Here is a 25,443-nt window from a genome sequence, read left to right as displayed (position 1 = left end):
ATTTGATTTTACTGAGCTCCCTGAATCTGGAATATAATTTATTTGTTTGCACTGAAACAACAGAACATTGGTGACCTTAATAATTTTGAGTTTATTAAAAAAAAAAAAAGAAATCATATGAGTTATAATCATACTGTAGTGATCTTGGTTAACGCAGGCAGGCGCATTATTACACAGGGTCCTCTTGCATTGAAGCATAGCACCAATACCGCTGTACAAAAGAGCCGGCTCCATTGCTAGGAGCGCATATCGGGCTTATGTCTCTGTGTATGTCACATACCAGCCCTGCTGCTGCCTTCCCCCGTGCACTCTACAATACTTTTAGAGCATCTTAATTCATATCAGAAAGCCGCTGTGTGATAAAATATTCTGTGCTTTGCTTCAAATCTCCACTCGTTCCCAACACATGCCATCACTGCTTGCAAGCAACGTCAATGAACATCAAATTAAAACTAAGCCTCAAATCGAAAATTGCCTACCATCACACAGGCAGATATATCAGACTGATATGACAGAAGGACTGATTGTTAGCAAAAAAGAACAACAGCATAACTTAATTATAACTTAGTTATAATAACTTAGTTAAACGAGGCAGTCTTCCCAGCGACAGCGAGTGGAAGCGACAGCGAGTGGGAGAAGTACAGCGTGGAAAAGTACAGAGCAGTTTCGAAGCAGAAAGGAGAAATTGCATCTTGAATTGCTTTAATCAGAAAACAGAGGACATTGGGGAAACACAGCAGCAGCCGCGTGTGTTTTTGTGATAACAAACAAGCTGAAACTCGGAGCAGCTGATTCAAATTCAGCGCCGTTTTGAGACACGGGCGAGGGGAGGAGCCGACAGCACAGCAGAACAACGCAGTTAAACGAGGCAGTCTTCCCAGCGACAGCGAGTGGAAGCGACAGCGAGTGGGCGAAGTACAGGCGTGGAAAAGTACAGAGCAGTTTCGAAGCAGTTTGAAAGCAGGTTGACGGCTGCAGAAGAAACTAAACTTCAAAAAAAAAAAAAAAAAAAACTCAACATGGTTTTCAAGCCAGTAATCTGTGATACCTGCTTGATGTGGGAAATCCGAGAAAACCCAGCGGAGCTAAACCAAGTGTGCGTAAAGTGCCGCGCGATCCAGGATTTGCATAAACTAGTAAGCATGCTAGAAATGGAGCTGGAAGAAGTGAGACAGCAACAGGATCTTGAGGAACTGGCACACCCACAATTCATGGAAGTCTGCATCACCCCTAACAGACTGAAAGCCACCAGGGAGATAGAAGGTCAGAACAGCTGGGTTCAGGTAGGCAGAAGCAGGGAAAAAAAAAGAAACTTCGTCAAACACAACCACCAGAAATCAAAACAACCAACAAATTTGAGTCACTTCAGAATTTTGATGAGCAGAACCAACAACAAGAGAATGAAAGGAACAACATCCAGGACCCTATTGACAGTGGTGACAAGACAGTAAAAAGAAGGGAGGTCATGATTGTTGGGGACTCCATATTGAGAAACACAGCAAGTTCAGTTCGCAGTTTGGACCCCCTTACTACAACAGTGTGCTGCCTTCCGGGAGCCTCGGTCAAGCACATCACTGAAAACGTGGACAGGCTCCTAGAACGAACAGGAGACGACCCGGTAGTAGTCGTCCACATCGGTACAAACAACATTGGAAGAGACAGACCAAAATCCCTGCAAAACAAATTCAGAGAGCTAGGAAGGAAATTAAAAGAGAAAACCAAAACTGTGGTATTTTCTGGTATACTACCCGCACCTTGCAAAGGACCATATGGACAGCTGGAAATAATAAATCAAAACCAATGGTTGAAGACGTGGTGCACACGGGAAGGCTTCACCTATCTTGATCATTGGACCACATTCTACAACGAGGACTATCTGTATAGACGGGATGGACTGCATTTAAATAACAAGGGAACCAGTCTACTTGGAGAAAAGATCCTCGAGCAGGTTCGGAAGCATTTAAACTAGAAAGGAAGGGGGGAGAAATCAACAAAAAAACAGAAGGGAGACCGCATCAAAACAAGAACAACAACTCAGGTAAGACAACCATTAAATGTATTTATCTAAATGCTAGAAGTATCAGAAACAAAATTCTAGAACTTGAAGCTACTGCACTAACAGGTAACTATGATGTGATAGGTGTTACAGAAACGTGGTTATCTGAGAGTGATGGGGACGAATATAATATTTGTGGGTATACACTGTATAGGAAAGACAGGCAGGACAGAAGAGGAGGAGGGGTAGCGCTATACATAAGAAACAGTCTTGAAGCCCAGGTGTTAAACCTGGACAAAGAAAATAAAACCGAATCAATATGGGTCAGAATAACAGACAAAAATTCAAAAGGCATAATAATAGGAGCATGCTATAGACCGCCAGATTCAGACGGTGAGCAAAATAATCTGTTATACAATGACATTAGAAATGTGTGTAGCAAAGGAGAAGCCATACTAATGGGGGATTTCAACTTCCCCCAAATAAAATGGGAAAACCCGGTGGGTAGCGCGAAGGATGAAATAGAAATGGTGGAAATGACAAATGACTGCTTCCTAACACAATTTGTCAAGGCACCCACTAGAGGGGAGGCATGCCTTGATTTAGTCTTTTCAAATAACGAAGATAGAATAACTAAAACAGAGGTCAGAGAACCACTGGCAAACTCAGACCACAACATGGTCTCATTTGAAGTGTTTTTTAAATCCTCAAAAGTAAAGACTAAAGCTAAGGTTTACAATTTTAGAAAAGCAAACTATGAAGGCATGAAACAGAGACTAACAGAAGTAGATTGGAGTAAAATAGAGAAAACACCCACAGAAGAAGGATGGTTGTTCTTCAAAAATGTAGTACTAGAGGCGCAAAACAATTATATCCCTAAAGTAGACAAATCTAAATGTAAAACTAAATTGCCAAAATGGTTTAATAGATCAATTAAAAAAAATATTCAGCGAAAAAAGGCACTTTACAGAGCATTAAAAAAGGACCAAAAAGAAAGTACACAGAAAGAGTACACAGAACTGCAAATGCAAGTCAAAAAGGAAGTTAGAAAGGCCAAGAGAGAAATAGAAATGAACATTGCTAAGGGAGCTAAAACCAATTCCAAAATGTTTTTCCAATATTACAACAGCAAGAGAACATTCAAAGAGGAGATTAAATGTTTAAGAGATACAAATGGCAAAATCGTAGAGGAAGAAAAAAAAATAGCAAATATGTTAAATGATTACTTTTCACAAGTTTTTACAAAGGAAGATACTGACAACATGCCCCACATGTCATCCAGTTCCTATCCAGTTTTAAATAACTTTAGCATAACTGAGGCAGAAGTGTTAAAGGGACTAGGAGCTCTTAAAATAAACAAATCCCCTGGGCCGGATGAGATCCTCCCAGTAGTACTCAAAGAAATGAAAGAAGTAATTTACAAACCGCTAACCAAGATCATGCAGCAGTCTCTTGACACAGGGGTGGTACCGACAGACTGGAAAATTGCAAACGTAATACCGATCCACACAAAGGGAAACAAAACTGAACCAGGTAACTACAGACCAGTAAGCCTGACTTCTATTATATGCAAACTTATGGAAACTATAATAAGAGCCAAAATGGAAAATTACCTATATGGTAACAGGGTACTGGGAGACAGTCAACATGGTTTTAGGAAAGGGAGATCGTGTCTAACTAACTTGCTTGATTTTTTTGAGGATGCAACATCGATAATGGATAATTGCAAAGCATATGACATGGTTTATTTAGATTTCCAGAAAGCTTTTGACAAAGTCCCGCACAAAAGATTAATTCTCAAACTGAACGCAGTTGGGATTCAAGGAAACATATGTACATGGATTAGGGAGTGGTTAACATGTAGAAAACAGAAAGTACTGATTAGAGGAAAAACCTCAGAATGGAGTGTGGTAACCAGCGGTGTACCACAGGGATCAGTATTAGGTCCTCTGCTATTCCTAATCTACATTAATGATTTAGATTCTGGTATAGTAAGCAAACTTGTTAAATTTGCAGACGACACAAAAGTAGGAGGAGTGGCAAACACTGTTGCAGCAGCAAAGGTCATTCAAAATGATCTAGACAAGATTCAGAACTGGGCAGACACATGGCAAATGACATTTAATAGAGAAAAGTGTAAGGTACTGCACGCAGGAAATAAAAATGTACATTATAAATATCATATGGGAGATATTGAAATTGGAGAAGGAATCTATGAAAAAGACCTAGGAGTTTTTGTTGACTCAGAAATGTCTTCATCTAGGCAATGTGGGGAAGCTATAAAAAAGGCTAACAAGATGCTCGGATACATTGTGAAAAGTGTTGAATTTAAATCAAGGGAAGTAATGTTAAAACTGTACAATGCACTTGTAAGACCTCATCTTGAATATTGTGTGCAGTTCTGGTCACCTCGCTATAAAAAAGATATTGCTGCTCTAGAAAGAGTGCAAAGAAGAGCGACCAGAATTATTCCGGGCTTAAAAGGCATGTCATATGCAGACAGGCTAAAAGAATTGAATCTGTTCAGTCTTGAACAAAGAAGACTACGTGGCGACCTAATTCAAGCATTCAAAATTCTAAAAGGTATTGACAGTGTCGACGCAAGGGACTTTTTCAGCCTGAAAAAAGAAACAAGGACCAGGGGTCACAAATGGAGTTTAGAAAAAGGGGCATTCAGAACAGAAAATAGGAGACACTTTTTTACACAGAGAATTGTGAGGGTCTGGAATCAACTCCCCAGTAATGTTGTTGAAGCTGACACCCTGGGATCCTTCAAGAAGCTGCTTGATGAGATTTTGGGATCAATAAGCTACTAACAACCAAACGAGCAAGATGGGCCGAATGGCCTCCTCTCGTTTGTAAACTTTCTTATGTTCTTATGTTCTTAATACCATTTAATTACCAAAATGAAAATAGTTTAAAAATAATACTAAATTTACTATTTTAGAACACAGTACATGCACAGTTCCGGCAATGTTTAAGTCAGATGGCAGATTTTACCCGAATTGAAGTCAAAGTAGATGATACAGTCAGAGGGGAAAGTAACTTTAATTTATTACTGGTGTAGTGCTATTTTCAGGTGCATGTTAAAAAGTGGTACAACTTCTGCTAAGAAAACAGGGAAGTGCCTATTCAAATCTGGTACATTATGTAGTTCTTTCGGTCTTTTATGTCATTTTCAATGGAATGTATCATAATTTCCAGTCTTTTACAGTTTTTAATGTAAATTATCATGTTTTTCCACCACTAAGAAAATAGTATCCAAATGTTTGTCATATGCAATACATTGGGTCTTGTATTTTTTTTTTTACTTGTGCAACTTTGCGGTGGACTTCTCATTTTGTCTTGTTCGTCAATATAGACGAACTACAGATGATAGATAGATAGATAGATATATGGATAGATAGATAGATAGATAGATAGATAGATAGATAGATAGATATTAACCTACAGCATAGGATGAGGCATGTAAACTAATTCTAACACAAAACATATTCTTAAAATTAGATGTTCAGTTTGTTACCTCACCAAGCTAAATATCAAAACATTTCCCATTTCACTCTGACAGCATTATAATCATAGGCAAGGTAGCTCATGTAATTTGAAGCCAGGATAACAATACTGACATGGTAGAGGCTTAGATTTTATTTGCCAGCTGTGCAACTAACTAAACAATGTTATTACCAAGGAATCGGAAGTCTAAGTTTTCCTAAATGCAAAGTGTGTTCTCAAAAATGCAATCTTTATAACTAAATTAGATGCCTGAAACACTACTACATGTGTTTGGATTGTCAGTCGCTGTGTGAAACTGCTTCACTTCCCCTGATAACCACTTACAGGCCTACAGTACAATTTCAGTTCACCTGAAATGAAGGGTGGCTATTTTACACTGTTGGTTTAAAGTTTCATAACTTTCATAACAGTTGTATAAAGGAATTTTTTGATGAAAGGCGTGATTAATAATTGATGGAGTGGAATATCTTTTTTGGCCAGGTCTCTACTTGTAAAATATATATTTAATGGCAATGGGTAAAGAAGAGAAAAATATTTATAGATAATACAGGGATGTACATTATAGAAGCCTATGTAGGAAATAGAAAATTAATCTGACAAAAACTTAGATATATATAACTAGATTTAAAACTAATTGTAAAGGGATGACTTGATAAAAAAAAGTGCTTTAAATGAGCACATCTAATTCATTTGAGGTTATCTCTTCTTTTATCTTTCAACTAACTTATTGTTCATTCAGAAAACGTGTTATTGGTCCTGTAACTTAATTAGGGGCGAAACTGAACTGAGCTGTGGAATTTAAACTTTTATCTGCAGGGGGTGCTTGCTGGACAAAAACAGACCAAGGGACTATCTCGGTTTTATCAGATTTAGCACCCTTGTCAGGCCAGCATAGCAAAAGGCCTTGCAAAAGAAAACACTGTTCAATTTTAAAAACTGATTGATGATGAAACATCTTCAGATTGGTCCCTGAAACCCGGCTTTAGTGCTGATGACATGCTTGAATTCTTGAGGGAATTTGATGTTAATTGCTGTCTAGACATTTTATTACTGCAACAGGACACTAACAATTGACTATCTTTTTTTTTTTTTTTTACAGATAAACTTTAGATTAAACTAAATTGTTTGTTTGTTTCTATGTAAAACAACAAAGTCCTTGCATAGTGGAATGCAAGTGAGAAGTCTGTTTTATCATCCTCCATCTGTTCCAGGAAGTTTATTTGGGGGGAATGTATCCATAGATGATGGCTGGTGGCTGGTGGTTGCTATTAAAAAAAGCATTCCATTACTATAAAAAAAGGATATGGCTCTTATAAAAAAAATTACATAAAGTGGTAAATGGTTAGACTTACAGTACGGATTATTTCACTTCTGTTAAAGTGTTTAGTACAGTATTTCCTTATGAATGTGACTTCCCACAACAATTCAGCGGTTTTCCAGCCTCACACCAAATGTGTAAATTAAGTTATTTATCCAGTGTCTCATGACATGAAGTGGTATGTCAAACAGGATGCTGATCATTTAAATATTAACTTTGATGAAAGATACAATCAGCAATGGTTTGTTTGTGGCCAATTCTGTTGCATTCAGAGTTCATTCAGTTGCATAGGAAATAATTTTGTATTGATAGAGAATTCAAAATGCTCCAAGCAATATCTCAGATTTGAACTCCAGCCTTTAAAACGTGGTTTTATTAAATGTGGTTTTATTAAGTACACTTTTAATGTAAAACCATTTTATTTAGGGAAGAAAGGACATTATTGTTGCCTTTTTATTTTTAAAGAATGATTAAGAGATTGAAAGCGTTTAAAAATGAAGTTTTCTCTGTTCTACTAGGTGTCACATAGGCAAGTACAGCCTGATCAAGAGAGACCACCTTTTACTGGAGTGAAAGGCTAATGAGCTCCTGTGTGTTTTAAGTTTTAAGGTGCCTGTTAAGTGAAGACTTCCCATAGTAACAAATAGGGTAGTGGTGATGTTTTGTTGACAACAGTCCACAAAAGCCTGAGCTGGGGCAAGAGGGATTTGTAGTAAATTATGAAATCCCTGTAGTGCAATGTAATGCACAATATACAACAACAACAAAAGAATATTATTATAATATTATTAATTAAAAATACTTGCTTTTAGAGGTTTTGTGCTCTGCTGGCCCATCTCATGTGTCATTTAGAGCAGTGAGTCTGCTGTGAAGTCCATCTTACTATCCTGCTTGTTATTTAAGTGGAAAGTCTGTTTAGTGGTCATTTTCTCAGCTTGAATTGCATGGTCAACGCGTAACATCAAAATACACGTTTAATATTGACAAAAATATATATACTATATATATTATATATATATATAGATATACATATTATAATATATATATAGATATATATATAGATATAACATAGATAGATTATGAAAATGTAGTTTGTTAAAAGTATTTTGATTATAATACTGATACAAAAATTATATATATATAATTTTCCATTGTGTTCTGCAATCTCATGGAAGTATATTTTATTATGTTTGTTTTTTAAACTTCCCTGCTGTCAAACAGATTAATGTGTACATTAATTGATTGTTGTTGATGTGCTTGAACCTTTAAAAAACAATTAATTAAAAAGCAAAGCTTACCGTTTTCTGTCTTGAAGTTAAGTTTAAACTTATCCTCCATTTCCTGGTATTGAAACCATGTTTTTTTTTCAATCTTTAAAATCAATAAATTTTAGGACATTTATTTACACAGAGCCTAGGGAAATAAAAAAAAAATAAAGAATAAAGATGGATCATACTCAAACAAAGAAAATAAAAGAACCAGATAATATAATATGAAAAGAAGACTCTAGACGTGAGTTTATGGAAAGCAAACCTCTCGTTAAACAGACCCATCTATTGTGTGTTACATGTCGGTCAAGCTAGCGATATACAGAAATATTTCCCCTAGAAAAATAACTTGCAATTTCTAAGACAAATAATATTCCTTACATTATCTATAAGTGAGATTTCCTCCTCGGCTATGAGTATGACTCAGAGGAAGTCCCAGTTTCAGACAGTTTGCACAGATGGTGACCACCCTCAGTCAACATTCTCATAAAAATGGGTATGGGACTCCCCCCCCCCCCCCCCCCCTCGATGCATGCAGACAGAGATAAAAGGTTGGAGTGTAAAAGTGTTTAAGTAGGCAGAGGTCGTAAAAAAACACTATTCACTGCTACAGCTGCCCTTTCTGCCTTGTTGAACTTTATTAAATTCTGTCTTTCTTTCTCCTCCTGGCCCCCTTTGTCATTTCTACTTCTCATGCGTAGCTCACAGGATTTCTTTTGGGGGCAGACTGCGAAGAATGCACTAGTGATAACAGCTTAGGTACCAGCAACAATATTTAATGGATGGATGATTCAAATTTGTTTCAGACATACAGTAAAATGTCTGATCAGGTGCTAAATCTAAAAAGCATGAGATATGAGATAAGCTTAATTATTGTCTTAAAATACTGTTTATAATACGGTAAGGCAAAAGTCAGGCTAAAAGAAGGAAAAATATATATATTTTTGTACACTATAAAAAATAATTTTGTACACTGTGGCGGACTTTAAAGGACACCGCAGAGCTACCATGCCGAGTAGCAAATCATCTGCAGGTCTGATCAAGGAATTATTTCATTATCCTACTTTTTCCTCAAGACTGACTAACATTATTGTCCCTAATTGTTCCCTCATCCCACCCATTGAGTTGGGATCATCTTTGCTCTCTGGGGCAGTATTAGCCTGAGAGACAAGGAAGAAACAGCAAAGAAGCTTAACATACCTCACTGCTAGCAGATTAAATGCCTCACCAAGGATGCCACTCCAGATGCGCCAGGCTAGCCTTTAAACATGACCAGCATTTTTTTTTAAACATTCTATATCTGCAGACAAAAAAACAAAAACAAAAAAACAAACATGGGAATTCCAAAACAAGTAGTTGCCACGGCCTTACACCAGCATTATTACTAGATAAATCCTCTGCTGTGCATTTTTAATTAATACTAGATTGGTTTTAGGCTATTTAATGCTGTGTAATTAATCATTTCTTCTCAAAGCTGGTCAATCTGTCCTTTACCTAAACTTTTATAAACAACATAGGTTTTTGGGCTGTCCCTTTACTGATTTCGGCATTCCTTCCTGCCAAGTATATTAATTTGACTGGTATAGTAATGCTTTTTGGCTCGATTTGTGCTTCATTGATTCACAGGTCTTTTTTACTGCTTTTAGTTATAGTGTGAATGCAGTTTTGCCGCACACCAGCTGCTGGGGTGGCTGGTATTCCCGGAGCCGATGGTGGTGCGTCTCTTCTGTGATATTGACTCGCTGGAGAATGACCTGCTTCACCTAGTCGTACACCAGGGCTTGCTTGTGTGTCAGGGCTTGGTAGGCTGCCTGGGCCTCCCCGATCAAGTTGGGGCCCAGCTGGGTTGCCCACCGCTCCTGAGGCCACTGTGCTGCTGTTGCCTGTCTCTCAAAGGCAACCAACTAAGCCTCGGGATCATCCTCCAGCGACATCTTCACTACCATCGTCCTTGGCAGTTGCACTGCTGGTTCAGCGACCGGTTCCCTCCCCCGATTGGCCTCCAGGAACATACCGTGCATCCTCTCTATCGTGACTGTCAACGATTCCTGGTGCCTCCACTCCAGCGCCTCCAGCAAAGGCTGCCAATGCAGTTGGGTCCATCCTTTCCCACTTCTGGACACCAAATATTGTCAGGTGCAAGTGGTGTGGTGCAATAAAGTGACTGTCCACACAGTATGTTTCCCAAGAAAGAATCTGTGTTTATTCTAACACCACAAAAAGAAACAATCTGCCCCTCTACAGCAATGGTATTGGGAGGTACATGGAGAGCTTGCAAACCCAAAAATAATAAAGCAGGTCCTAATCCAAAGGACTTAATCCATCCTGCGTCCTCCTTGTGCAGGGCAGTGCTCAAGGGTGACTGCCGTGTTCAATCCTCCTCTGTGAACACAGAACACACACGTAATACAAAACCAAAACAAACAATACAGGCTCCAGCCACTTGTTACGTTTCTCAGCGCAAGGAGGCGTACTGACGTAGCTGCTTCCCTTTTGTACCCACAACCCCCTCCCTGCAATCATCCCATTGCCATGGTTTCTCCAATAGAGGGCCACCCAACATCGGATTGCAATGGAGTCGTTCCAGGTACATGCAACTACGTGCTCCCTCTAATATGGTCACCTTTCCGGTTTCCACCTACCGTAAAGGCGGTCCGTCAATGAGGCAGCATACCACCGTCCTCACACAGCGCCCATTCTAATCGGGAGGAAGATTTACAACATCGATCCTCTCTCTCTTTATCACAGCCTCATATTAATGTCACCATCAAAACATTTTCTCTGTGTTCCCATAAAAGATAAATTAAGCAACATTTTTCTACTACATTTTTTATTATTAATAAAGCTGAAAAGCTTAGAAAAAAACAGTACAATACCACACTTTAAAATATGAATATGCTGCACTTGATATTCTCATTTACAATTTATTCTGCATATATTTCATCCACAGCTCTGAATGAGGATATACTACCACCTTACATGTACATTTTAAACATGTGTTGCTTATGACTTCTCATCTCTGTTTAACAGTAATAACAAGGCAAGTTGCTTTGTAAATTCAGTAAATATGACCAGCAGTAAAACAAAGGTTTTCTTGGTGAAACCTTTAATAGAATCGGCTTAATCTATAGTTTTATTGAGAATCTATACATTTATTAAAAGTAATTTCAAATCTTCCAAATGTGTATTTAGGTTTCCTAGACAGAAATGGTTTGTATACATTTTAATGTAATATTTAGGTACTTTCTGGTGTGCACATATGCATTTCAAGACCACCATATCATATAAAATCAAATCAAAGTTTATTTATATAGTACCCTTCATGCAGGTGTATCTCAAAGCAATTTACGGGACAAAACATATTGCCAGATCTATAAAAACCACACAGACAAACAAAAATGTCAGATGAAAAACAGTTTAAGAAATATATCATGTAAACACCAGTAACTAAATTAAAAATATATATATATAATGCTGTGACAGAAGTGTCTGAGTGGTGACGTCAAGCCAGAGAGACACACAGACAGATACTGCAGTTGTAATAAAGGCGCTGCGGCGCTGTTTTATTTTTAAATAACAAAAATAAATAAAATATTTGAACACAAACACTCTTGCTCACAGAGTACAACAAAAGATGTAAACAAAAACAAAAATCATATTGGTCAGGATGGACAATCGCCTTCACTGTTCCTATATTTACTTTTTCTTTTTAAACTCCTCGTTCTCTCGCTCACCTGCTCGCTGTGCTCTCTCTCTTCTGAACAACCTAACCCAAGTGCAGAGAGCCACACGCTTTTTATGCAGAGTCACCTTCTACACAAGGTTTTTAATTATGCACTGGCAGAGGACGAGCTGCCTAATCTCACCTCTGCCAGAAATAAAACAATAGCAAAACACATGGCTTTCGCCTTCATTATATACAAATAAATAAATCATAATACAAACACAAAATAATAAACTGCACAGGGGCAGAGGGGTACCGAGTTCTAAAATAAATAAGCAAATACCTTTGTTTTTAAATAAGAAAACTAAACAAATACATTTATGGCAGTCAGCAGTGACCCCAGGCGAATCAGAGCTGGCAGTGACCCCAGGCAAAGCAGGACCATCTGCAACCGTAGGAGACACAAAAGAAACAGCTCTCCCAGGCGAAGCGGCACAGCAGGCAACCTCAGGCGATGCGGACCTGCCGGCAACCCCAGGCGACGTGGGGCAGCAGTCAACCCCAGGCAATGCAGAGCAGCAGACAACCCCAGGCGATCCAGACGTGGCATCCCTGAGCAGAGCGGGTGTGGTATCACTGGGCAGTGATGTGTGGGCATCCCTGGGAGGTGACAGGTGGCAGCGGACCCTCGGGAGGCGACGACGGGAGGATAGCTCCTGGCCATGAAGGCGGCAGCAGGAGCTTTACTTTTCCCTGTGATGGAGCCAGGACTATTGGTGGTGGTGGGGTTAGCCCTCTTCGCAGCCTCTGCGGCCAGGCGGTTTTCTCCAGTGCTCCCCTCAGCAACCTATGCAGGGGCTTTTGAGAACTGCCGGCATCCTGTCCTGGTCCGTCCAGTGGTGAAGGGAGAGGCAGCTCCTGCTTCTCTCCCTCAGGCAGGAGTGATGGAGGCAGAGGCAGCTCCTGCTCCTCTCCTTGTGATGGGGGTTGTGGTGAAACCAGCAGGCATTCACTCTCTGCTGAGAAAAGTGGGAACAATAAGTAATCATCCCATGGCGGTAGAGGCGGAACTAGCAGGTATTCTGCCTCTGCTGGTGTAGGTGGGAGCGGCAAGCAGACCTCCAGGCCTGCGGAGGTGATGGGGTCTGCTGCTCCAGCAGCCAAAACCATCCGGACGCACAGGACACCATCCCCACTGAGTAGGCCTCCCAGAAGCAGGAGTCTTCATGGGGCAGTCCTCCCGATCATGACCAAAGTCTCTGCACATGACACACAGGGGGGGCCCCTTCAGCCCTCCACTGCTCCTGCTCAGCCTCCCAGTATGAAGGAATATTTTAAATACAAGTAGTACATATAAAACAGATTCAAAAATAAAAATTATAAAAATGCCCCCATTTAACATACTTTATTTTAGGAATTACCAGCAATCCCATATTCAGAGATCTAAGGGATATATGGGTTAAATAGGCTGGTGCCAAATTATTTCAGGCCTTTTAAGTTAATAAGCCAATAAAAGTTTAAAAATACATATCTTCATCTTGGTTCTTAAGTTTGTTGCATTCTTTTTCTATTTCAAAATAGTTCTAGACCTAATCATATAACTGAGGGTCACCCTCAAAAACCACAAATGACACCCTGCTAGTATTATTCACCCTGCTTTTATATAGGAGACATCCCTAAATAGCCTAATTTAAGTAGATCTTGTTTATATTTATTTTTTCATAGTGGCTTACTGTAAACACTGTCCAACAAATGTTTTCTGTGGACTTGCCTATAGACTTAAAGGGGACATGGCCAGTTTTTGAACCCACCTCCCACCGTTCATACACTCTTTTTGTTGTTACTTACCCATGTTAAAGTAATATATCCATCTGCTTAATCCCACACAACCTTTGTATATACTTTGTCACATATATCTAGAAGACCCCCTTGTGATGGCGCTTGACATACATTTACTTGTCACATGTTATTGAGTGTATCTCAATATGGGAATATGGAGGAACCTGTCCGTCACACAAGTGCATATGGTAGATGCAGGCCATGACTGGTCTACTTTTTTCAAGATACTTAGAGCTCTAACTGTGCAGAGTATTTCTGATAAAAGTTCATCAGTTGCTTTGTAAAACATAGATGTTATAAGAACAGAGTTGTTTCCCCTTTTTTTATATTTAGCTGCTGCTTAAGAGTCTCTGTTGTTATGCTGCCTTTAATGCTTCTTCAGAACTGCAGTCAGTATACCAATCGAGTAATTAATATATATATATATATATATATATATATATATATATATATATATATATATTATTATATAATATATTATATATTATATGACGATGAAATCTTGACTGCTATTAACCTTTTAGGCCAGACAGTATGATATAAGCTGATTCATGATTTATTCATGTGTGTATTTAATTCTTACAATACAAGGACTACTAAATAAAATATTCCAGCATTCAAATTGGTCTATATGTGGAGTGCTCTGACCCCAATTGTACCCATCAATTGCCCCTAAGTCAGTAGTTGCAAGTCTACAGATGAAGGAAGTCTGCCTCTAATCTTTCTGTTATGTTTCTATGGAAAAATGTTCTCTCATCCTCAGGATGCTCCTGGACTATGTTCAATATGAAAAAAATATTTTAATCAATGAAACCCAAGAAAAACTAACACAAATCCTAATCTTAAAATAATTTATGCTCAACAAGAATACAAATAAAGGTACAAAGCAAGTATATCGAAGATTATATATATATATATATATATATATATATATATATATATATATATATATATATATATATATATATATATATTCAAACCTGTATTAAGAGACCACTCAAGGGACAGTCTAATAGTGGCCTCTTAACACAGATGATCTCTTAAAAGAGGGCCAATAACTTATGAATTTCCTGTTTGTCTCTAACATGCTTTTCTGTAATTATGTATGTCTTACATACATTGTAAAAGCCAGATGTAATATGAACAAAAGGATGTATGTCATTTAATAATATCCAATTAAATAATGCATTTTCAAAACAAATTACTTTGTGAAAGTAATGAATGCTTGCCTGTCTCAAGTCACACAAAATGTTTTAAATCCTTTGTAAATTTCAATGCCTGTGTCTGCCTTTCAGGTGAGTGTTGATTCACTGCATCCTGAAACCAACGCCAGCATTAGCATAACATCTTTTTCGATTACAGAGCATGTTGTTTTCGTACTCTTATAAGTATGGCTTAAATATTTCGGGCCTGAAGTATTTTCCTTTTAACGGTTTGCCTTTAAGTCTTAACCCTCTAATTATGAGAACATTCTGTTAAATTAGTGGGAAAGAACAACACAAAACGAAACAGACACATTGGAAGCTACCTAGTTCCCAGACTAGCACATACAAGTGTGAAAGCGAAATGCAAGTTAAAGTAGCATCTGGCAGAAATGATTAATGTCATTGCTTGCTCTTGTGTTCGAATAGTGAAGATGGTGAAACAGAATCAGCAAGTCAATCAGGACATCAAGGTAAAAAGAAGCGACTTTGTTTAGTAATTAACAGTTTAATTAAGATATTGAAATCGGCTCAAAACACGGTCACGTGAACAAAAATAAAAACCTAAAACTTCAAGCCCTAGTTTTTTTCGTTTCAAAATGCTGTACCTGCGTCTTTCTAGTGCCAAATTTTTCAGCAGTTTTTCTTAATAACTTGAATTCTGTCATATAGGGAGGGCCTTTTGTTTCTCCATGTTTTCTCTCTTCCTTTACAAGAGAGCACTGTAACAGTTAAAAGACCGCTAAAATGGTTACCGTATTCCTTTCAATTTAGGATGTACCATGGAAAACTATATTTTTCTTATAATAGTAGCCCCGTGTAAGTGTGCTTAATACAGGTTTGAGTCAGTTGCTGGGTAGAGAATTGTGGTCGCTGGTCGCGTTGGACAGGTGGTTGCTTAATACAGTTAAATAAAAGCACAAATGTCGTTGGGAGGCATTTAAAGTGGTCACAGACCATGTGATCACTAATTAAAGGTGGTGGCATGAGCAGGTTTGACTGTATTCCAAAACCAGAATTATATTATACACAGTGGAAACCATTCAAAGCCTTACGGCAATATTGGGAGACAAATTCTGATAACAGCTGGAATTTTGGTTTTGTAATAAAAGCACATTTTTAAAAGACCATGTTACAATTTAAAATAATTTGGAACCTGTTTTAGCAAGCCTATAATCTATATAAAATCTACAGTATACTTAAAAATTTTATGAACTATGATCCCAAATGTGGCACTGTATTTCTTTCTTTCCCAGAATGTATGAAATAACAATTGGGTTGATAACGTTAATATGATGGTATATTGAAACAAAAACCCATACAAAATACCATAGCAGGAGAAAAAAATATAATTTGTTATTGTGTACTATGAATCTGTCCTGGCACCAAAACAAAATGATCCACTTAAAAAAATAAATAAATACAAGAGCCACATATCTGCTATATAAAACACAAAACAAAAGATGAAATTAGTTGAGTTAGGTACAGTATATGTTCTGAAGACTTCAATAAATACATAAATAAGTATGAACTGAAGTGAGAAGCTCAATATGTTTTGAACCAGTGACAGCATGACGGGAAAGCTGGAACAGATACATTCCATGATGAACAAGTTTTAAGACAAATGTAAACCCTTTCATCAAAGATACTGGCGTACACCCAACACTGCTGGCAGCACATCCCCTCACTTCCTGAGGTTATCAGAAATGTTACAGTACCAGTATCTGAAGTCCAGTTCCCGGTGCTATAGCGCTTTAATGTTACTGAACAGTAGAATTCTCCGCCAAGAAGAGTATTTTGTAACTCTGGCTCTATCTAGCTTTTAAAGACAAGACTTAAACCATAGTTGCTTGGCCTGGCCTACTGGTGATTTAATAGTTTGTGTACAGTGCCTTGGGATACATGTACATGAAAGGCACTTCATAAGGTAATGTTGTACTTCCATTTAATTTTTAAATTAGGTCCTTTGCTTTCGTGCTTCAAAAACTTGAAAAAGCTGTCTGTTATTTATTCATTTATATATGCTTTGCTTTGATCAACTAGATTAGATTATATGTAATATTTTCCAGGAGAGCGGTGCTGCTACATCTTTCTATCCGAGATTTTGAAGATATCACAGTGTCAAAGTCGCTGTGCCCTATCCTTAAATACCCAGAACCGACACTTCAAAGAGAAAACTGACATCTGTGCAGAACGTGTCTTACAGTAACTAGTTTTACAATGTGGTCATTACCTAGATGAATGCAACAATAGACAAAAAGTTACAACCAACCAACCATCACCATCTAACAGTTTGTAAAGATGTCCCTTTTTAATCCATAGTCTTTCTGGGCCATTCTTCAATAAAGTGAATGGACTACATTGCCCTTGAAAAAGTTTATCACAGTAAATCTCCACAATAATTTTGCAGTTCTCCAATTCTATTACATGGTTATAATATCATGTACTATAGTTGTAACCTTGTGTGTGGTTCAGGAAGGAACTAGGTTATGTCCCACTTATAATATCTGCCACTCTCACTATTTAAACCTCAAGTCATGCTCTTATTCTGTCTTGCATTTTCATTGCCTCCATCCTCCCTTCCTCCTCCACTATGCTGCTCCATCTCTGCAACTGTCTCCCTTTACCATGGATTGTCATGTTTTTTTTTTACTATGTTTTACAATACCTTTAGGCTTTACAATGCTTGCCAATGCCCTGCAATACTTTCACTGGTCTTCATTACAATTGCATTGCTTTTACTGTGGTTGCTATGGTTTATAAGGATGGAGCTAAACATGATAGCCTTAACTCACTCTTACCAGATGATCTACAATGCAGTTGTGCTGCAATGCACTTTGGGGCAATGGAAGAAAAGGTCTGTCTCAATGGCAGCCATTGATAGAATGGTATCAACATGGTATTGTTGATAGATTTTGATATAAAATCTATAATTTCACAATAATATGAACAAATAGATTCACTCCAAATTGTCAGAAGCTCAATTCTTTCAGACAGGAAAGATGCACCAAATAAAACGACCAAACCAGAAATAAATAAGTCAGATATATTATTTAATTTATTTCTTATTTCTTTTAAAATGTAGTTGTCGTTTTTCTTTTCATGACTTTAATAATCTAGCCTATTGTATCTGTAACGTCTGCTAAAAATCAATGAGGCCTAGGATTTTTTTAATGGCAGTACACTTAAAATCGAGTTCCAAGTTGCATTCAGCTTTTGTCAGCTTGAGAGAGAAATGAACCATACTTCATATCACAGCCATGACACATAGCACAGACAATCTGAAGTCCATTGTGTTGAAGCTGTGATTGCAAGTATGTTGATTTGGTAGCACATACTGTCCCTTAAACACTCAAAGGTGTTTGCTTTTGCCAAAGCTCATATGGTCAACTCAGAATTGTTAATGGTCCATGCAGTGATGAGATAATATACAAAACAGTTGACTGGTAATTGAGAAGTTAGTGTTTGGCACAAACTACTGAAGGCATGGATGGATAAGTGCTTTGTGCCTTCTGTCAAGTTTGGTGGTTATGCTTAGAGAAAAGTGCCTTTTTGAAGAAACAATGGACCACTTCATGTGCAAGAACATCCTGGAGTCCACGATTCTGCCAAGTGACAGAAGGCATGTGTGCAAGGATTTGTCCTCCCATTATCACAGCAATTGTAAATACACATCTGCTCTTATATACTAGTTTCTGGCATTAAAAAGGGGGGATGTATTGGCTCAGTAAATGGAAACCCAACTGTGCTGATCACATACAGTCAATCAAGCAGCATTTGATGTCTTGTGGAGCTTATTGTTTTAGGAATGGACAGGACTTTAAATGGATTTGTCCCAGTAAAATCAGTGCCTGGTCAACAGCACTGACCTGACATATTCATATTATCATCAACTAGCTAATGGTAATGTGGTTTTAGGTCATGGAAGTTTGAACATGGGCTGTTCAAATTGTATTTAGACACAAATGACAAGTAATAATCTGTTTTACGATAAAGGTTTTTGCAATCCTTTATATATATATTTTTTTTTTCATACAATGGCTTTGGAGGAGATAATACGCTATTCAATTTCTATATGTGGGTATGTTTTCAGCTTGCAATTTTTAACTCTTGTAATAATTATCAAATCCATTCCCCTAAACCTATATAATAAACAGTTACCATGTGTAATTAAGGCATACATTTTGTGTTACAAATTTCCTGAAAGCAGTTCATAAAGAGAGATTAGATTGGCTACACATGTACCATTTGATGTGTAATCTCAACCTGATGACCTACAGTATGTATTCAACAATCCATGCATATGCTGTAATATTTCCCTTTTCTCTATTCCAAAGAAGGCTAAAGAAACACCAGACCTGGTAGAGATTAGATTATCAATTATCATGAAACTTGACTGCAGCTTCAAAGGACTTCATAACAAGGGAAGCCATAGTTTATCTGGACTGTAAGCATTTTGCAATTATCTTTCATGTCACACAGATGTAGAGCAGTAGACTCAGGGAATAACCGAAGGTTTGTACTGATTGGACATCCAACAGCATTAAAATAAATAAAAAACACAATTTTCTTTGGAACATGAATCACTAGCTTCAGGTCACATATCGACAATCCCCTGGTTCTTGAATGTGTTAACCACAGGCAACATAATCCAATAGAATTGTGTATCTATGCAGCGTGAGCATTTTATCGATAGGCAGACACAAAATCCCTTTTTCAGAAACACCAATTTTACATAGGTCAACAGATTGTTAATAGTCTGTCAAAGAATGATGCATTGATTGTCTGTACAACTGCTAGATGTCTGTGTTCAGTTGTTCCCACAAGTATGAAGCTTACAGGCTTGTTCCAAGAATCTGCATTTCAGTCAATGAAAAAACATGCTTTTATGTATCCACCAAATCCAGTCATTTTGGATCTAATGCCTTGTGATTCACATTTTAGCAGGATAGTAAGTATGCAAGGAGTCTATATGGGGTCCAGTGGTTAAAAAAAACGGGTTTGTAACCAACAGGTCCCCGGTTCAAATCCCAGCTCAGCCACTGACACATTGTGTGACCCTGAGCAAGTCACTTAACCTCCTTGTGCTCCGACTTTCAGGTGAGACATTGTTGCAAGTGACTCTGCAGCTGATGTATAGTTCACACACTTGTCTTGCAAAGCCCTTTGTGATGGTGGTCCACTATGAAAGGCGCTATATAAAGATTATTATTATTTATACAGGCGACAAATTATCTGCCCCCTTGTTTCTGCATTCATAGAAAATAGGTATGATTTGAGGGTACCAATTCCGTTGTGAGATGGTTGGATCATTAACATATGTATAAAGATTAAAGGTGTATTCAATGAGAGCAAGCTATTTAGTAAACATGGATTTTAAAAGAAATGTGAATGTGATGGGGCCATTGAACCACCAAGTAGCCCTGCATGTCTTACGGAAGTTTTCACTTTTCCACATTATCAAAAATCGAACACAATTTTAGAGCAGCACATGGCTATAATAATGTTGTAAATATTGGACATAACTCTATGTTCACCTCAATTATTATACAATGATACCAGATGGTATTCTGCATTTAGGTTTGTTGTTTAACATTATATCTTACTAAAGGACACAATAAACACAAACATGTCATATGACAACAGTGTGACAGCAAAAGTTATTTCTATCAGTTTTGGAACAGAAAATCCTGTTTTCTGAATAAACAAAACAAGCTGAATTTTGGTGATATAACCCCCTAAGGCAAACTCATCTCCTTCATAATGCACACTTCCTATTACAGTAACAAGGGACATTTTTTTAGCCTTCCAAAATAAAAGAGAAATTACTGTTCTTGACCCAGGACCAAGTTTTGTAGACTTCAAAAGTCCACTATATTCATCACACATTAAACACTTAAAGTTAGTTATTAAAAGGAAACACAAAAGGAAATGAGAACTAATGTGCATTTAAAGAAAACAGTGTATTTAGTCTCATTCCTTGTTTGCTTGCAGCTGTAACGGAATTAATGCTTGCATTAAAATCGCATATAATTATTTTAATATTTGGGTTATATACCAATTGGTTTCTAACAAAAAAAAAAAAGAATTAAAAAAAAGATTAAATCAATCTTTTATGTTTGGAATCAGAGGCATTAACAGTCTAACATTCACAAATAAATTACAAAAAAGTTTGTGGTGGTTTGGGTTTTAGTGGACACTTCTTAGAGACCTTGTTCAAAAAATGAGGACCTTCATACACTGATTGTGTCTATCCATCAGTCTGTCTGACACACTGCATAGTGAACACCATAAGTCCCTTGATGTTGCAGCTATTATTTATCAATCTTGCCTCTTCTAGACATTTTGGATTGCATTTTTCTATAATCTGATAAATTTCATTATATATATATATATATCTATATATATATCTATATATATATATATATATATAGATATATATATATATTATATATATAGCTACTATATAACTTTAGCTTTAACTAAGTGTAATTATTACACAATAATTAACTGATAATAAGATGCTAAAACATTTTCATAAATGTGCTTCATTACTTGTTGAGTGTTAGTTGATAGGTAGTGAGTTGTTTATGATTTACAGTTAATGTTTATTGAGTCGATCATACTGTATCGGTTTAATTCGTTTAAAAACAGTTTTACTACATTATAAACAACCTACTATATATGTATACTATGGCCAGAAATGAACTGTATCTTTTATCATGCCAGTAGTTGTGTTTAATATGACATTATTTCTTCGGGTGATTCATAAAAACCATTTACCGTCAAAAAACATCACTCATCACAACATTAGAACAACATGCCCTTGGAGACCAGTTTTCTCATAAACATATTATTTGTCTGATTCATAAAGATGTATGGTGCCGTTAATTGACCCTTTCTGGCATCATAATTAACGTGTGCCGGGTGGAGAATGAGATGTGTATTAACTGTCTATTTCCTAGCATCACCTCTGTGTTTAGGAACATGTATTTAAGCCAATAGCAAATAGCAATATAACATTTTAATTATCCCATAATTAGGTAATTTAAGTATTTTGTTATTTATAATGCATACATTAAAATGCATTGTTAACTTGTCTAAACATAATAGGCTACTTACTGGTTGGAAAATATAAAAATCTGGTTTTTTGCCTGTTCATTACTCTGTGGAGAGAATAGCAGGCTTCTGTGCTTGTGTGGGCTGTACAAAGAGGAGGCCAAAATTTTGGAAGATGATCCTCCCAGAAGAGTGAGCAGACCCCATAGATTTGATCCTCTAGATCAGAGGTTCCCAAACTTTTTTTACCTGAGGCCCACCTGTGCAGCTACATTAGGCACTGTGGCCCACCATTAACACTTCTTAAAGAAAATGAAATGAAAACTTTGTACTGTACATGTTTAAACTTGTAATGCTGGAAATGTAAAGCTAGAAATCACTAGGAGTATATACAGACATTTTTAATCAAATCTTGAAATGATGCACCTTTTCACTAAATAGCTTTGAAATTAAGCTATTTTTAATTTTTCCTTCTTTTCCTAATTTCTGTACTTTGTAAATAAAAGACACAACTCTACTCCCAACTACTCAAAAAGGGAAAACAAAAGAGTGATCTTAATGTAATGGGTGTGCCTGCACAGTTTTTCCAGGTGGGGGTATATATTAGTGAGGCTTAACCTGATTTAATCTTTAGTTTTTAGCCTTTCCTCTCAAAAAACTCTAGTGGTTTATTTTGCAACATACTATGTTTTTGCTTCAGATGAAACTCAAGTTTTGAGTAAAGTTTCACAGCATATAACACACTGAGGCAAAGGATACTCGATCCGGTAAAGGAAAATCCAAACTTTAAGTGCGCATTGTCATATTTTCTCACCACTTTCTCAGATCTGTCAATTCAGCACAGAGAATCAGTTTGAATGAATGGCAATGAATGAATGATGATGATTGCAATTGTAATTGCAGATAATTTATGAACTGTGAAGGTCGCTCAGGGCCCGATGACTGTGGAGGGCACTCAGGGCCCAAGTGAAAGATAAATTTGACTGTAGGTCTCGTCCGTAGGTGCCCGACGGCTACCTGCATGAGGCTGGCTAGAAAAACATGAACAGTTACATGCATCCCAGTGCCGAAGATAGAAAGTGGCTGTGGCCACCTCCCCCCGAAAAGACGAGGCCGGCAAACCATGAATGAATAATAATAAATAATTAATGCGTCCCACATTGGCACGCAGCCACCTAACCCCCAAATATTGAATTTAATGAAAATCAGCAGCTGAGAAACGGCCCGTCCCCCAGAGCATGACTGCACCGGGGAGAGAGCCCCGCCCCGACCACTCACCCCGCAGAACTAAATATGAACTGCTCAGCACTCAGGTAAGGAAAAAAGAGGACACAGCTCATGTGCATACCTTCAACAACTGGTTAGATAAAATCTGTCGGTAACAATCTGTGACAAGTCACATCTAAACCCAGTACTGGCTGGTAAAATAACCAGGCAGTAGATTTATAAATCGTGTGTTAAATACTGCCCAGTTTTTTTTTTTTTTTAATGGCTGGAAATTACCACCATCTTTTATGCATGTTGGCCAATATTTGTTAACATAAAAACGGCCATAAAATGAAGTGTGGCTAAAAAGTCTCTAGCACATGTAGTTTCCCAACAAGGTTCACCATTCTTTAAGCCTTTAAGTGCTAGTAAACAGCAAGGTTTAGCCCTATAAAATGAAATGGAGTCATTACACATATTGACTTATTTTATTGTGACAAAGCAGCTTTCAGCAACTAAAGAGAAAAAGGTAAAAGCTTTTTCCAAGCAGCTTTCAGCAACTATCACCAAAAAGGTTTCATCACACACTACCGGTTATACTGTAAAAAATTTACCTGTAAAAAAAAAAATATATATATATATATATATATATATATATATATATATATATATATATATATATATATAATATATATATATATATTATTACTCTCAATAATGATCACTGGAAGTTAAGGAGAAATAATAATCAAATTTTGTATACATCACTTTAGAGCATGGTCATCAAGATGCTCATTAAAGCAAAACAACTCCTAATTCAAAATGACATGTCTGGTTTGAAGTGCCATGTTAATAAATGAGAGCTATACTTTTGTTGAGTTGTTAAGTTACAGGTTGAGATAATTTGCAAGTGTATACAATTTATTTTTATACACTGCTAAAGTAATTAAAATGAAAACCTCTAATTTACTATTAGTACCAGTCACACAATACTTCTAATTAAATGTATTACATTTATGTGGACATAATATTTGTAAAAACAAACTATTTTGATTTAATACAAACTTGCTTACACTTGATTTTAACAGTTTTTTTTTTTAGTATTTACAATGCTGCATCGAAAACCATGTACAACTGCAACAAAGTTACATTTTAAAGTCACTAATCTGTTTAAAAAATCTACAAGAAATTAAATCCTCCATGTTGAAGATAAAAACTGGAAAAAAAGTTAAATCTGCTATAAAAAGAACCTATTGAACAACTTGAATTTTAAAACCAAACACAAATCTAATTCTCACAATATTCTACAGTAATCTGTCACATATCCGACTGCGGTGGGACCTGAGTAAGGGCGAATATGTAAAAAGTCAGATGAATGAATCCAGTTTTAGATACCATTATACACAGCTGTAACAATTACTATATTCACACAATTATTGTTTTGAGATTCAGTTTTTATTAGGGAGCTCCCCTAAATCCCTTGTTTAGAAAGATAACAGGGTATGAATGATTGTGACAAGGTAGCCGTCTGCCATGTGGGTGCGTGCATTCGCTGCTGAGTGACAGGCATGAGATTGAGATGTGTCGTGGAAATTCTAATAAAGGAAGAGAGACTGCAATTTCCAAACACACAGGCCTTTATTTCTTAAGTTTGCAAACTGAGAATACTCTCAACACACAGGGTGCTAGATAATCATCGAGTAGTGTACCAAGATACAGAGTTAGATCAGTTTCTTGTATACCTTAAAACTGTCAGCAAGGCAGAGGGTTAGCCAATGATGATTCAGATATTAGCATATAAGGGAAACAATTTATAACTATGCATACGTGGCATATAGCTAAGCAAGCAAATAACAGAATGGCTGTTTTGTGTGTATGTGCCTGGCTCATCCTATTATCCATTGTCTCACAGCTGCAATGTAGGCAAAACTTTATCTTAAGCAAAGCATACAAGGTTATGCGAGCAAGATTGTAGGAGTGCAAGATGCTAGTACTTTTCCATGGCAGGCAAAACTTTCTCTTAAGCAAAGCATACAAGGTTATCCTATTTTATATAATATTTCTATTACAGATGGAGGTTGAAGTTGATACGCCCTGCAGGCAAACAGGATTTATTTACATATCAACACACTGAACGGCTCACCTGACACTACCAGCAATGGCGGTGCACAGTGCATACAATAGAGTGTCCGAAAACATTGGTAGGATCTGCAATCTCTGAACTAATCTCTGTTTAATAATAAACTAACGTTGTTGAAGAGGTTGATCATGGCGGTAAATGGTCAGGGCAGATATGTGACAGGTGGATACACGGTGGATTACTGTGTTACATACAAAATATAAAAGCTCTATATGCTTACTTACTGACACCAAGAATA

The 25,443-nt window shown here is 37.2% G+C and overlaps 1 long non-coding RNA gene across 1 annotated transcript; it reads right to left on the bottom strand.

Annotated features, from left to right (window-relative positions):
* Positions 1-5,380: 5,380 nt before the first annotated feature.
* LOC121313863 lies at positions 5,381-10,655 on the bottom strand. The gene is made up of 3 exons (XR_005950060.1): positions 9,296-10,655; positions 8,126-8,240; positions 5,381-6,774 (listed from the first exon to the last, which is right to left on the bottom strand). It is a non-coding gene; the product is annotated as an uncharacterized LOC121313863 (long non-coding RNA).
* Positions 10,656-25,443: the final 14,788 nt, after the last annotated feature.

Source organism: Polyodon spathula, chromosome 4 (assembly GCF_017654505.1).
Source record: "Polyodon spathula isolate WHYD16114869_AA chromosome 4, ASM1765450v1, whole genome shotgun sequence".
Taxonomy (NCBI): Eukaryota; Metazoa; Chordata; class Actinopteri; order Acipenseriformes; family Polyodontidae; genus Polyodon; species Polyodon spathula.
The sequence above is the reverse complement of the archived record's forward strand: the minus strand, read 5'-3'. Positions and strand labels throughout refer to the sequence as shown.